We start from the raw sequence: 15,535 nt of genomic DNA on the forward strand, positions 1-15,535 counted from the left end.
GTTCACAGCTACAACCGGGCCAATTACTGAAGAATTAACCTGATATACTGCTGGAGTCCAGCACTGCAGCTCTTTGCCTATTTGCCCTACACACGACCTCACAAATTGAAACCAACTAACTAGCACACAAATAAATATTTGCTACAGGTGGGGATGGACACCAATTATAATGGTATCCAATAGACAAGGTCCACGGCAGATAAGATCCTCCAAGCTGAGATCCACACACTTGTTCCCAAGTCCGAGCAAAAAAGATCCTTAGAAAAAAAGGGGTCCCCCCTTTGAATCTGGGAAGGCAACAAAACAGGGTGTTGTTTAGTCCAGTGCAGTACTTATTTGATCAGCTTGCAATAAGAAGCTTAGAGGAGCACTGTCAGTAACTGGTCAATGCTGGTGACATAAAGAGGACTGCGGTGAGAGTGACAGAAAGAGAGTAAGACCTTCCAATGGGGTAAGCTTGGAGGGGGTGGCAGTCAGATTGACTGACAGGGGCAAATGTTCTTGGCCAGGCCTGCACTGTCCATAGGTTAAGTTACTCAGAGAAGATGGGAGTGATTGGAGAGGGGTATAAGGAATACTAGCTTTCCCATCATCATCAAATCTTCAAGTTTAACTTTAGAAGAAAATGCTCAAGCGAAACACTAAAGAGGACCACAGATGCAGGCCATGCAGAGATGACCATATAATGTGAGAAAAAGGAGAGGGATCAGTTGGTTTGGAGCTAGAAAAACATTCAGTTATTTGATGTACAGACAGATTCCCCACCGGTGCCTGGGAATGAAAAGGTTAAATCGTTTTGGGGTTTAACATGTCTGTCCACCCAATGCATATATATGAATAAATACTGGTCATTTGGTGGATATTTATCCTCTTAGAGGATGTTAGTAATGTTTTTTACTGACTGCCTTAAAGAATGAATTCAGGGAGAATCCTAATCACTTGGTAATTTCATGAACACTTGCACTTGTTCTATCATCAAGTGGATGGGGATGCATTTACATGCATTTTTACAATGTTTAGGCTAGACAACTAGAACACCAATGGAAGTAAAACATTTTAAAAACATTGATCACTTATCTATAATGGGATTCTAATCCCAGGCTCCAGACTGGAAGTTGGATATGCCCACCCAGGGCTATGGGCTATGCATGACGCAAACTACTTTGTCTCATTCAATCATGTCTTAAGCAAAGGATCTCCCCAAAGGCTTGGTGAAAAGCTAATTCTCAGAGTAAGGGGCACAATATCATTATTGTTTAATTATTTGTTTGAGAAAGAATAACGATAAACTTTCAGACAAACAGACATTGGTGGTGTTATATATACATGTAAATAGGTTGAGTAAAGAATGAAAGACAGCTCCATGGCACTCTTTTGTTTCCCAAACTGTCCCTTTAAATTAAAACAAGCCCTATAGCCAAGGCCATATTACCAAATTTTACTAAAGCTAAAGCCTACACATTTAAATCAACTAGTTAACATCAGCTTTTCATGTGGATCTGCATCACACAGAATTCTCTGAGAAATCAACAAAATGTAAATAAAAGGCATATGAAAGAAGTTTCTTTTTTTTTATCTGTGATCCATAACACATCTTTCCAACAGATTTTAAGGTAATCAATCCAGTTGTTTTTGCGTAATGATGCTAACAATCAGACAGACAAACAAATGCGAAAGCAAAACCTCTTTGGTGTAGGTGAGACATTTAAAAGGACTTTGTTTAATGCAAAAATGATTGGATTGATAGCTATCAGTTACCCTGATTCCTGCATTGACACTTAATATTGATATTAAAAATCAATAGTGCTCTGCACAATCATCCAAAGGGAACCTAATTCTAGAGACATTAACCTTAACCCCTGGTATAACCTTTTTAATATCCCATCTAGTGGACAGTTTGCCATATAATTTCCTGGATAGATTCATGGGCCTAAAATGACAAATCTAGGCTTTTCCCCTGCCCTCAGCACAACATAGCTTTTGTTCAGTGATTTTTATTGAGTTTAGGGTTAGGGTTAGCACTAACCCCAACATCATATTGTCAGCCCCTACAAACTCTAATGCTTCACATTACAGTTTGTAGGGGCTGCCAGTGAGGCCTCAAATTCGGGGTCACAGCTACAGGAGCTGTGTCTTAAAGCTTCCCTATTGCCATCATGCTGATGTAGCCAGTGTATATGCACAACCAAGCACATATTTCAAGCCTAGACTGTGATCTCTACCCCATCTACTTGTCTGTTCCTCCTTTTACATGTTGCCCCCAAAATAGATGGATTTCTGCAGGGAGGAGTTGACAACCACTCTATTTAAAACCATACACTGTCAGAGTCAGTGTAATGTGAGCCTCCCTGGCTCTGTCTATGGGGATCCAGTACACCCTCTGTCAATTCTCATCAACACGTGCATGAAAAAAGAAGACAATGACAGACACATCTAAAACAGCTCCTTAACCAAACTTCCATTATAAATCAATAAAAATAAGTACTTTTTTCAGATGCCAGAGATACCCACTCTACTTGCCCCATTTGTGTGTTCTCTGAAGGAAACTCACATTGCGACTTAAAAGATTTTTAAATAGCAGAATCGAAACAAAAAATATGATATGCCTTTTGATTTAAAACTTCACGCTGGTCTTGATAGTTTACGATTTGGTCACTAAAATTACATTTACTTTAAATAAGTTGAAAACTGTAGCTTCCTGTACCTCTTGTTGTCTCCTTACCATATATCCATTGGTTGAACTGAGAGCTTAGTATGTAAGTATTGAAGTTTAATGTACTGTACAAACACATCTCTGAACTGAATATGAGTCAATTAATTACATTATTATTTCTGGAACTTGTCACAGGTTTGCATTTCATTATTAGTCAGCCAGGACACAAACTAGGGAGAACATGAAGGTGTATGATCTGGTCTTGTCCTGTTCTTGATTCTCATATAATACCTAAGTTAAGTGAAACAGTTAATTTAGAAGTCTACACGGCCAATAAATGCAGTCCCAGTGCATTTAACCAAGTGAAGACTTAGCCTTGTATTAAGCTATTATATTTTTACATAATCACTTGTATCAGTTGCTATTCACTGCTTTAGATAGTAAATAAGTTAATAATTTAGTTTATATTGGTGATAGATTAGTTGCATTGCAAAAAAGTAGATTTGGAAAGAGCAAAGGACAGAAAGAAGAAGGTCAGATCGAGAGGCAGACTGCAAAGTGGCTGAAAGTGGAGATGAGCTCAGACATGCCAAAGACATTTCTTCTCTCTTAGTTTGGAACACTGACTCTGTCTGCATTGACCCACTTGACCCATTTAGTTAACTGCCACTACTGTTTGGTTCTTTCTCCCAATTTAGTCTTAAAGAAAACATGCCAGGTATCATCAGTTTGGAATAATATTTGGTCTATATCTGACACTAAATTTGGTTTTGCTTGGGTTGGATATTGATATCTGAGTAGAGACCCCAACACACAACTTTATTAATTCCAAAATGCATAGTTAAAAAACATAATGGGTGTTATTTAAGGTTTCAGGCAGGGTGTTGTGAGGTGAAGGGAGGATACTGCTTCAACCAATTCATGAACCAGATCTCAAATTCCTCAGCCTTTGCCTCCCTGAATCTGATACAGTGCTACATCTAACTAAAGCTCATTCCATTTAAGGGCCGTCTAAAGTGGGAAATCACCTTCCATGATAAAATTACACAGGGGGACTTGTGTGTGTGTGTGTGTGTGTGTGTGTTTGTGTGTGTGTGTGTGTGTGTGTGTGTGTGTGTGGTGTGTGTGTGTGTGTGTGTGTGTGTGTGTGTGTGTGTGTGTGTGTGTGTGTGTGTGTGTGTGTGTCAACTTCAACTTTATTGTCCCCGACGGGAAATTTGTTTTGCAGCCAGGCAAAAAAGAAAAAAGAAACATGGCCTCAGACTCGGACACAAAAAAGAAACACATTTCAATACATACTCTACATACATGAATACGTCACATAACAAGAGAAAACTAAGAGCTTGTAAAATCATCAATAAAGCCAAATACAAGACCCTCATCAGAAGTGAAGAGGCAATGTCTAATGATTGATGATTGATGATTACAATTTAATAGTTTGATGGCCTGATTTGTAAAATCAATTTTCAGCTTCGCAATTTAGAGTCGCACTTAGACTTTAGTAATCTTTATCTTTTGCCTGAGGGCAGCAGCTCAAATTTAGCAAAGAGAGGATGTTGAAGACGCTTACGATTTCTCAAGCCTTGGTTGTAGCTCTCTTACCAAAGGTGGACTTAGTTAACGCTCCACCCTCCCGTTAATGCTCAGTCTATTTCTGTCTTGTTTTGTGCAAATTACTTTCTTTCCTTTTTTCTTTTTGTCCCTATTGACACATGTCAAGCGTCCTTGGGTCTCTTGACAGGCGCTATATATTTTCAAGTTATTACTATTATTTTGATTACTTAGTACTTTGTATTTTCATGGAATATCATGAATTGTTATGGATAACAATACCCAGGTACTTGCAACTCCGGACACGTTCAACAACCTCTCCATTGATAGCAGTTTGAATAACTGGATATTACTTCATCCTAAAATCTATGCACTATCTAACCATGTCTTTGGTTTTAGTGATATTACATATTTGTATTCTATAAAATCATCCATCCCTGGGCCAGGCGCTGTGTCCTTCCCTTCAGAATATGCCTTGCTGTTTGGGAACTTCTGCAGTCGTCAGTGTTAACCATTTCCAAATCTGTGAAAGGTAAAAACACAGTGGCGAGCCAGTGGAGGAGAACAGCATGTCAGACACAGAGAATTTTTGAATGCCTTCATAACTAGTGAAGTCAGGACCACATGTCTAAAATCACTGAGGCCGTTAGGGGACCTAATCTTAGCTACAGGCACAATTGAAATATATAGAGAAAGAGGTAGTAATATTTAACTTTGCTGTCTATAATGGGGGAAAGGGGGTGCTGTGCACTGGGAATCAAACACACATGTGCTTCTAGCCACACATTGCAAAGAGAGGAAGAAAATGACACACACACATTATTAAGGGGAGGTGAGATGCTGGTTAAGACCTATCACTCCTGAACCCACTGCAAGAACAGCAAGTCTTGCCTTGACCTGTAACACTTAAAACAGACAAAAGGTAAATTTACAAGAAAGGTTGATAGATACACAACGATAACAAAATAACTCTTGGTGGAATTAATCCATGGATTACCTTATTACTGCTTACCTGAACATATAACAAAGAAATACTTCACTGAAAAGTTTTCTTCTTGAAAAATTTGCCTACTGAGAAAACAATTAGCCTACACTAAAATAAAGAGAAAAAGCAATTCAAGTTTAAGTTTACTTCAGATGGTTTGGTTTCATGTTAACCCACCCTGTTTGCATTCTAACAATTTCAGAAAAGGGTGTTTTCAGCATTTTTTTTATAATTTCTTGTTACACCTAAAATGGATATTATGCATTTTGTAAAAATCTTTTTCAGACAGAGCCTTGGGCTGGTTTATTTGTTTCTGAACCATGCCAGACGTGTCATACTTGAAAAGTGCAAAGTGCACAACCCAGTTCGATAGGGAAGATAGTGTCAAATATTCAGGATTAGACACTTGGGGGGAAGAGGGGTGGGTGAAGGGGTTTGTTTTCTTGTTGAATGTTGGTGCTTTCGTTTATCTTTTTTTCTTTCATCACGGGAGATACACTGGCTCTTGCACAGTGCATTTACAAGGAGGCTATGACACTCTGGTGTACACAGTTAGTATTAATGCATAGGGTAGTTAATTCTGTTAGCTTTAATGTGAATGGGCTAAATGGACCAGTTAAGAGGAAGAGAGTTTTGACACAACTTAAAAAACTGCAAACGGATATCGCTTTTTTACAAGAGACTCATCTTACCACACAGAAGCATAAAAAGCTGAGAAGAGAACGGGTGGGACACGTGTTATCATCCTCATTTAACTCTAAAGCCAGGGGGTTGCTATTTTAATAAATAAAAACATTCCAGTTAGAATTGGAGGAACTAAAATTGATCCAGCAGGCCGCTATGTCCTAGTTAATTGCCAAATCTACTCGGAACCCTGGACACAGTTAAACTTATACGCACCCAACTATGATGATGAATCCTTTTTTCAAGATATTTTTATAAAAGTGTCGGGGGGACAACAAAACAAACTTGTAGGAGGTGACTTTAATTTTTGCTTAGATCCTATATTAGATAAGTCAGCTACAACAACATCCAAATCAAAAGCAGCCAAGACTACCTTATCATTTATGAAAGATCTAAACCTGACTGATGTGTAGCGACAGATGCACCCTCAAACTAGAGACTATTCCTTTTACTCCTGCCCACACAACTCTCACACCAGGATCAACCTTTTCTTATTGTCAACACAGTTAATTCATAGAACACTAGAATCTGACTATTTATCTACGATGCTGTCTGATCATTCACCTTGGCCCTATCTATTTTGATGCCAGAAAAACCAGCAAACCAATATAGATGGCGTCTGAACCCTACTCTCCTTCATAGACCAGACTTTTGCCAGTTTATTAGGGACCAGATAAAATTGTTCTGTGAGATAAACTGCCCCTCCTCCCCCGGTAGTTTCATATTATGGGACACGCTGAAAGCTTATCTAAGAGGGCAAATAATATCTTATACAAAGGGTATCAAAAAGAAATATATGGCAAAGATAAATGAGCTAGAAGCAGATATTCTGAAATTGGAAAAGGAGTTTCAACAATCTGGGTCTAAAGAACTTTACCAACGGCTGGTTAACACAAAACTGGTGATGGTGTGTCCCGAAGCCAGACAAGTTGAGAACCACTGATATAGAATGTTCCAGAGATTCATGGAGCGTATGTAAAAAGACATTCTACATACCATTAATGAAAAATTCCTTTTGTGGATGTCTTCCTGATTGATTGAATCCTGATTACATTTAACTCAGTATCATAATTAAAATTCCGTGTGCAAGATTGTTATCGACAACTCCACTTCTGTCAACTCCATCCCATCTTTCTGGACACAGCACAGGCACACACACACTTTATCATTACATCACCATAAAAAAACACGTGAACATAGCCAACCTCAGAACCTCACCTAAATCTCCCCATCCAATCAGCAAACACATTGTGAAACTCGTTCTTTTCAACACCTGGTCACTAAACAATGAAAGTCTCATCCTAATTGAATTCCTCACTGACAACAAACTTGACTTTCCCTGTCCAAGTGAAACTTGGCAAAAACCCCTGGACTACACCCCCCCCACACTGACACAGAAACACACAAACCAGAGATGATGATTTACTATTAACCTTTTATTTTTATTCATTTTTCTGTGCAGAACTTGATGTACAGTAATTTTCGTTAGGCTCTTAACCTGTGTACAACTGGTTTTAATTCTATATTTTGCTTTTATAGTATACATAGGCCAAATGTGTGACGCTATTCATATGTGATGAATATTTTCTTGTAGATACAAAGCCAAAGTTTATGGGCTGTTAAGGTCCATTAATACAAATATATATATACATAATCAATCAAGTAGTTGTCTTTTAATAGCTTTGCTTAGTTACACTGACATTCTGTAACTTTTCTTCCTTTTTGTGGGGTTCACCAGAGCTTTGTGTACATTATATAGCCCAAACCTGAATGCTCTGCTATACCAAATTGTGAGAAAACGGAAAATCCAGAAAAAATATTTCCTGTATTTTAAATACAAGATACATGTATTGTATTTTGTTACCTTTTATGGCACCAGTATCTTGTACTTTATTTTAATACATTTATTTGAGGGGTATTTTGTATTTTGTATCAAAATACATTTTGATGTATTCTTGCCCATTTCTGTCTGTCTCCAGGAATTGTCACTAAGTAACTTCCACGTTGAGCACTGGCACAGTTCACACCATTGCTGCCTTTTGCTTGTAGGACAACCGATGTGTTTTCCATGAATGACTCATTACATATTTTACACTCCATTTCCGCCTGTTTGCATACATTACACACTGCATTAACAAAAATTAAAAGAAAACAGTGTTGTCTAGCAATGAAATAAGGCCCAATAGAATTTGCTAGTGCTAGCAAGCTAACGTTAGATAGTTTCAGTAGGCTTGGCGATGCTACTTCAAGATGAAAAGTAGTTTTGGACTTCTGCAAAATGTGTCTACAGTAAAATGTCTAGTTAGAAAGGTGTTGGTAACTTAAAATGTTCTGATTTGGGTTACTGGCACACATCTTGGATTGATGAGAATTAAACATATTTCCTCAACTAGGATTTCTCAGGACTTTTAGTATGTTGTTCTTGACACCTCATAGAAATGATCTTTGCTGAAAAATATTATATTACAATTAGTCTGTCGTAAAACGCTACTTTGCCTGGACTATAAAGACCGATACAATTATTATTGTTGGTGACTTTAATATTCATGTTGACAATTGTAAAGATAGCCTTAGCTAGCATTTATTTCGATACTAGACTCGATTGGTTTCAGTCAGTGTGTACACCAACCTACTCAATGTTGTTACCACACACTTGACCTTTTATTATCATACGGTGTCAAAATTTAACGTTTAACAGTACTACCGCCCAATCCAATTCTATCAGACATAATTTAATAACCTTCGATTCTTCATTATCTGAATATATGCCACTAATAAAAAATTCATTTTCTAGATGTCTACCTGATAGTGCTGTAGCTAAATTTAAGGAAATAATTCCGATTACATTTAAACCCGTATTATCCGTCGATATAAACAACAAATTCATTAAAAACCCTAGCTCCACTGAGATTGACCATCTCGTCGATAGCTCTTCAGACTCATTACGATTAAAATTAGACTCAACAGCGCCTCTAAAAAAGAAACATGTAAAAACATAGTAAATTAGCTCCATGGTATAATTCCAAGACACATTAGTTAAAACAAGTATTAGGAAAACTGGAAAAGAAGTGGAGCTCCAGCAACCGTTGTGAAAATCTCATAGACTGGAAGAGTAGTGTTAAAGCAGGGGTTCTCAAACTTTGGCAAGCTGGGCCCCCCCAAAGCTGGTTAGGGGTAGTTGGTGTCCACCCACCCCCCTCAACTACACCACCATATATAATTAATATACATATATATATATATAGATAGATAGATAGATAGATAGATAGATAGATAGATAGATAGATAGATAGATAGATAGATAGATAGATAGATAGATAGATAGATAGATAGATAGATAGATAGATAGATAGATAGATAGATAGATAGATAGATAGATAGATAGATAGATAGATAGATAGATAGATAGATAGATAGATAGATAGATAGATAGATAGATAGATAGATAGATAGATAGATAGATAGATAGATAGATAGATAGATAGATAGATAGATAGATAGATAGATAGATAGATAGATAGATAGATAGCATATTGTTATTGATAGGCCTGACATGATAAGGTTAGGCTATTGTTATTTTTAGGCCCATACAGACAATTATTATTTCTATTTTACTTTTTATTATTATAATTGTTATTATTATTATTATGATTATGATCAGTAGTAGTAGGCCTACTAGAAGGCTATTGATATTAGCAGCTATGTGAGCCTGAATGCTTTCTTATTATAATAATCATCATTATTGTCACCAGCATTATATTATTATTATTATAATTAATGATAAGGTTAAGGCCATTCAGCCGGTCAAAAATATCCAACAAATAGGAAAGAGAGGCAAGCCACATGGCATCATCCAGGTGCTTCACCAGATCTGTTTGACTTTCAGTCAAAAACAACTTTACCTCCTCTCACAGCTCATACAGCCGTTGTAACATCTGCCCCCTGGAGAGCCAGCGAAATTCAGTGTGCAGCAACAGCTGATTGTGCCCTTACCCCATCTCCTGGCAGAGGACCCCAAACAAACAGGAGTTAAGGGGACGAGCTTTAATATGGTCAATTATTTTTACGGCCTGGTGAAGCACTGACTCGAAGAGCGGTGGCATTTTCTTGGCAGAAAGTGCCTCGCGATGGACCATGCAGTGTGTCCATTGCACAAGTGGAGCAACTTGCTGTACGCGAGCTACGAGGCCACGCTCACACCCCGTCATCGACCGTGCTCCATGTGTGCAGAGGCCAATATACTTTCCCTTGATGAACGAGTCAAGGACATTAAAGATTGCCTCCCCTGTTGCACGGGTCTGAAGAGGCCGGCAAAACAGGATGTCCTCCTCAATTTCCTTTTCCTGCACATACCTGACGTAAGTGAGAAGCTGGGTCTGTCCAGCGATGTCGGTGGATTTGCCAGCTGCAGTGCATAGTAAGGACTGATTTGAATGTAGTGTATAAGTTGCTCTTTGATATCACTATACATTTCTGATATTTGGCGTGACACAGTGTCATTTGACATAAGCTGAGTTTAGCAGCGGCACTCTCTCCTATCATTATATACAAATGTCATGCGCGGCTGGCAATGTCAGTGTTTCGGCAATTGCATGGGGTTTGCCAAGCTAAGCAATTCTATGAGCAACTACATACGATGCCTCCAGACACTGCTTGGAGACAGTGCTATGCTTGGAGATGGTGGTTTGTTGTTGCTGGAGGCCATCACGTTTACGTTTAAAGAAGTCCACAGGCTTCTCTTTCAAGTCAGGGTGTTTGGTATCAAGGTGCCTTTTTAATTTGCATTTGCCAGCACCTCGGCACACAAAACACACTGCCGGTGACGGTGAAACCAAACTGCAAATAGCTCTCGTCATATTTGCGAAGCTTTGGCTTCTTCGCAACTGGCGCATCGGTTGCCTTACTTTTACGAATCAGAAACTTGTCCATAGTTGTGTTTGTTTGCTGATACAGTGTGTGTGAAGTTAATAAAGTTCTAATTGCAACGTTGTGGTCTTGTGAGTGTGTTTGTATGTGACTCGCACACAAATAATGATTAAGGCTGTGCTAGCAAATGGTTCCTAACAAAACGAACAGTACACAACGTAGACAGGGACAGCACAGACTAGTATTCAAGTGCTGGTGTTTTATTTGTTGCAACACGGTGGATGATTGAAGATGCTGATCGTAGAGGGAATGGCGGATCCTTTGTCGCGTTGGCATCGGATGGCGGTGGACCAGGACTGAGGCGGCAGCCCATGATGGATCCTAATAAGAGGCAGTGGACAATGACTGTGGACTAAAGTGGCCTCTGATCGGGATGGTGGATCATGATCCTGCTGGTTGCTGACCATAGACTATGATTGCAGCAGGACTGCTTGACATACCGTATTGAAGTTATCCTTCAAAATGTTTACCCTATCAATACTGCTAAAAAACTTTAATCTTGATGATGTTTTCCTACACTTGACATCTATTGCACTTCTGTCCGTCCTGGGAGAGGGATCCCTCACATGTGGCTTTCTCTGAGGTTTCTACGTATTTTTACCCTGTTAACAGGGTTTTTTTGTAGTTTTTCCTTACTCTTGCTGAGGGTTTGGGACAGAGGATGTCACACCATGTTAAAGCCTTATGAGACGAATTGTGATTTGTGAATATGGGCTATACAAATAAAATTTGATTGATTGATTGATTGAAGATGTAAAGGTAGGTGCTGGAGCTGCAGTTGGAAGAAGTTAGCTAGCTAGAAGGCTAGCTCTTGGGGCTACGAGCTTTCTAAAAAAACTGTGGAGCAAATTACTCCTTAGATTAGGCTATGAGTAGGCCTACTGCAAGTGCAGGAAGGTATTGCTAAGGAAGGAGTGAGTCTTTAAAAGACTGTTTATAAAGCAATGAATATCTGAATGATAGAGGAAACAAGAGCAATCGCACAAAGTCTGCAGGGTGTCGTCTCAGTGAGGTTGAGTGCTGATCGTGCCTGCGGTTACTTTTATACTCGGAAGCGTACTTGCAACTCGTGTTCAAATGATAATCAGGTGGATCAGGAACGAAACAGTATTTGATTTGTTTGTGTCAGTCCAGCCCCTTGCATTTTGCCACTGAGGGAGCTTTCACTAACCAGTGACAGGTCGGCGGTTGTTTTTATTTTCTCCATCTGTGACATCGCGCCCCCCCTGGAGAGTGTTTGCGCCCCCCTATCTACGTATTTTAGTTCAATTGAGGTTGGAGTAAGCAGCATCCCTCTACTCACCAACCCTCTATATTCCCTGCCAACCAGCCACAAATATATATATATATGATCCCTGCAACAGTGCTAATATTAATATACATGAGGTCAGATTGAGAGTATGTGTACACTTGTTTAGCTTTTTCAGAAGAAACCATTCAATCACTTTAGAAGAGAAGTATTACCCAGTCAAGAAGGTACTAAAAGGCAAAAGGCTGAACGTTTGTTTTGTTGTAGTTTGAGGTCCAATCGGTCCAGCCTGCACCTCAACTGGTACAGCCTGCACCTCAACCGCTCCAGCCTGTGCCTCAATCGGTCCAGCCTGCGCCTCAACTGGTACAGCCTGCACATCAACTGCTCCAGCCTGCACAAGCCGCACCACCACTAGCTATGCAGTCAGTACCACAGCCACTGGGATTCATTCAGTATGCTAATCAGTGGAGGTGTGCATCTTCACTAGCCTCACAATTCAATTTGATTACAATTCAGCAGTCAACGATTAGATGCACAACGATGCATCAATGTGTCTCAAAGCATTTCAATGTATGACATCGAACATTTTCAATATTACTGTACTGCTTTTTCATCACTTTATACAATCACTCAGACAAACATGAACTCTGTTTCAATTTAGAAGATGCTTTAAAAAGTAATATTATTGTTAATGTTATTACAATTGTGCCATAATTTCCAAAATAAGGTTTTCAATTCATAAATCAGACTACAATGGTAAGTCTATGACAGTGGTCAGTGCTCTCCACACTGATTTGACATTCATTCAGTTTAGACATGTGTACTGCACCTAAAGCTTAAAAGGACAAACTAGGATTTTAGCCTTTACTGTACCAAAGTGACACCGCCTGGCCCAACCTGGCCCCCCCTTAGCAGCACCATTCCACTAAGGCGCATTTCTCTGCTGGTCAACAAGTGACTCTGCTCCTCTGATCTTTTCTAATCATCACACGTAGAGCAGATTGTTATAACAATCTGCTAAATCATATTAATGTTCCCGGATAAATAGGGCGGCGCTTTTTCTGCAACAATGTAGTTAAAACACTGCTTTACGTTGTGATCTGCAAGAATAACTTTTGTCTGCTGGAGTGTGTGTGTCTGTTTGTTTGTCTGATCTGTCTCTGTCCCTCTTAACAAGAACTGATAACTACATATATTTAGTTATTAATCGATGATGTCGGATCGTGTCTCTGGATCGTTCCTCTCACTTTAACCCTGATGTCCTGGCTGTGTGTGTCACTACTTTTCATGTTGTGTGAAGCAGCGTAATTGGTGCCCACAGTGTGTTTAAACACAAAGTAAACGTCAACCCTGTACTTGTCCTTATAACTTGAGATCAATGCTGGTGTTAATTGTTAAAGTGTAAAGTGAACCCCAAGGAGAAGAGAGAGAGACAGAAGAGAGGACATACACAATGCAGCAGTTTTTCTGACTTAAAACCACTGATATATATCATCTTAGGTGTACCAATATACCTGGATGTCACACCTTGTTAAAGCCATATGAGACAAATTGTGATTTGTGAATATAAAATTTGATTGACTTGCTCTGCTCCATGCATATGGTCCACCCATCTCATTAGTGAGTTTAAGAAATTAAACTAATAAAATAAAATATATAACCCTCAAGATTTTGCACATGGCCACAATAAGGTGTCTGCTGCACGTTATGCATACAGAAGCGCACAGACGCACAAAGACATCACCTGCACAATTGTTTATACTTGAATGTTCACTCAGTCCTGCTTATACAGGGAGATTCCCTGTATTCTGGGTATATTCTATTTCCTAAACTACTATAAAATAATATCATGGCTGTAAGGCTGTTGTTCTTTTGTGTTGTATTAATGCCTGGGCAGAGGTGTCAAAAGTATTCACATTCATTACTCAAGTAGAAGTATAGATACTGGGGTTTAAAACGACTTCTGTAGAAGTTTAAGTATCAACTCAAGCTTTTTACTTAGGTAAAGGGGTAAAAGTACTGGTTTCAAAACTACCTAAAGTGTAAAATTAATGTAAGGGGAATTTTTTTCCCATTAAGGAAGAAACTCTTAAGCTGCGTCTCAGGGGCCTATAGTGCATTACCCCACCTCCTCCAAAAAAAACATTTTTCTAAAGGCCATAATGACTATAATGTTATATTAAAATGTTATGTTGAAAAATGTGGGATGCACTAGGCTACCCGTTTCAGCTGCATATATGCCCATTGAAAATTATCACATTTTATTACAATGCAAATACATTAAAGTACCATATGTGTACTACTGTACTACTCATTAACATGAGTTTCATGGAGCGGAAGACATGATAACTAGTTGCCAATAAGTATTGTAATAGTGCAAAAGGTCAGCGTATCTCCCGAGGCCGGGGATTGTGACACACGAGTGCTCTCCTTCTGTCCACGACCGTGCGGTGCCTCATTCTCCGCTCTTCCGGGGCGGCTGTGGCTGAGGGATGCTGCTAGGACGGTGGCTCAGCTCTGGCTTTGCCCTCCTCCTTTTTTCTAAACCTTCCGGTGCGGTTGTGTGGCGGCACCCAACTCAAACTCTCCTGTCTCCTCCGGAGGGAGGAGGGGGGTTATATGTCTCCTACCCTGCTCTGACCTCGCATTCGTGCTTAAGGCCGGCGCAAGCTTCTGCGTTTTTAGGGGCCCGCAAGCGCAAAAGCCCGTCCGGGCCCCTTACGTACTTACGTATCCCTTCTTACGTGCTTACGTGCGTCGCACAATTTTTCTAACTACACGTCAAAGCTCCGCAAGCCCCACGAAGCCCGCAAGGCTGTGATTGGTCTGCTAACTACATCCTTTCCGGAGTCGCATTTCCGGTTTCATGCCCCATAATACCGGCAGAAACCATGGAAGATTTAGAAGAACGAATATGGACCAAATAGAAGAGAACTTGGCAGAAGAGATCCAAAACTATGACCACTAGTATAACCCGTCACTGACTGGCGGTGAATTGCTTTGCATCAAGCGCAACCCTTGGGGAACAATAAATTAAAACGAGTCCGTCGACACAGCTGCGTGAAAAGCCGCAGACGCCGTTGCAGAAGCATGCGCCGGCCTTTAGTGGGATGGAGCGTCCGTCGTGTTGCCTTCTGGCAAAAAAAAGGTGTTTTTTGTGTGTGTTTTTGAACGATGACAAACCCAAATGAAAACAAGCCAAAATGAAAAAGGAGTGACGAGGCTATTTTTTAAATGTAAGGAGTAGAAAGTACAGATATTTGAGTGAAAATGTAAGGAATAGAAGTAAAACGTCGTCTGAAAAAGAAATACTCCAGTAAAGTATAGATACCCAAAATTTCTACTTAAAGTAATTGACACCTCTGTGCCTGTGTTTGCATAGGCTTAATAGTGCGTAAGTGTGGCTGTGCGCAACATTATATACCACATCCAGGGTCGTTGGGGGTCACCAGTCTCTGGCACCGATATTTTGGGGGGCTGAAAA

This window comes from Limanda limanda, chromosome 17 (assembly GCF_963576545.1).
Source record: "Limanda limanda chromosome 17, fLimLim1.1, whole genome shotgun sequence".
NCBI classification, from domain to species: domain Eukaryota; kingdom Metazoa; phylum Chordata; class Actinopteri; order Pleuronectiformes; family Pleuronectidae; genus Limanda; species Limanda limanda.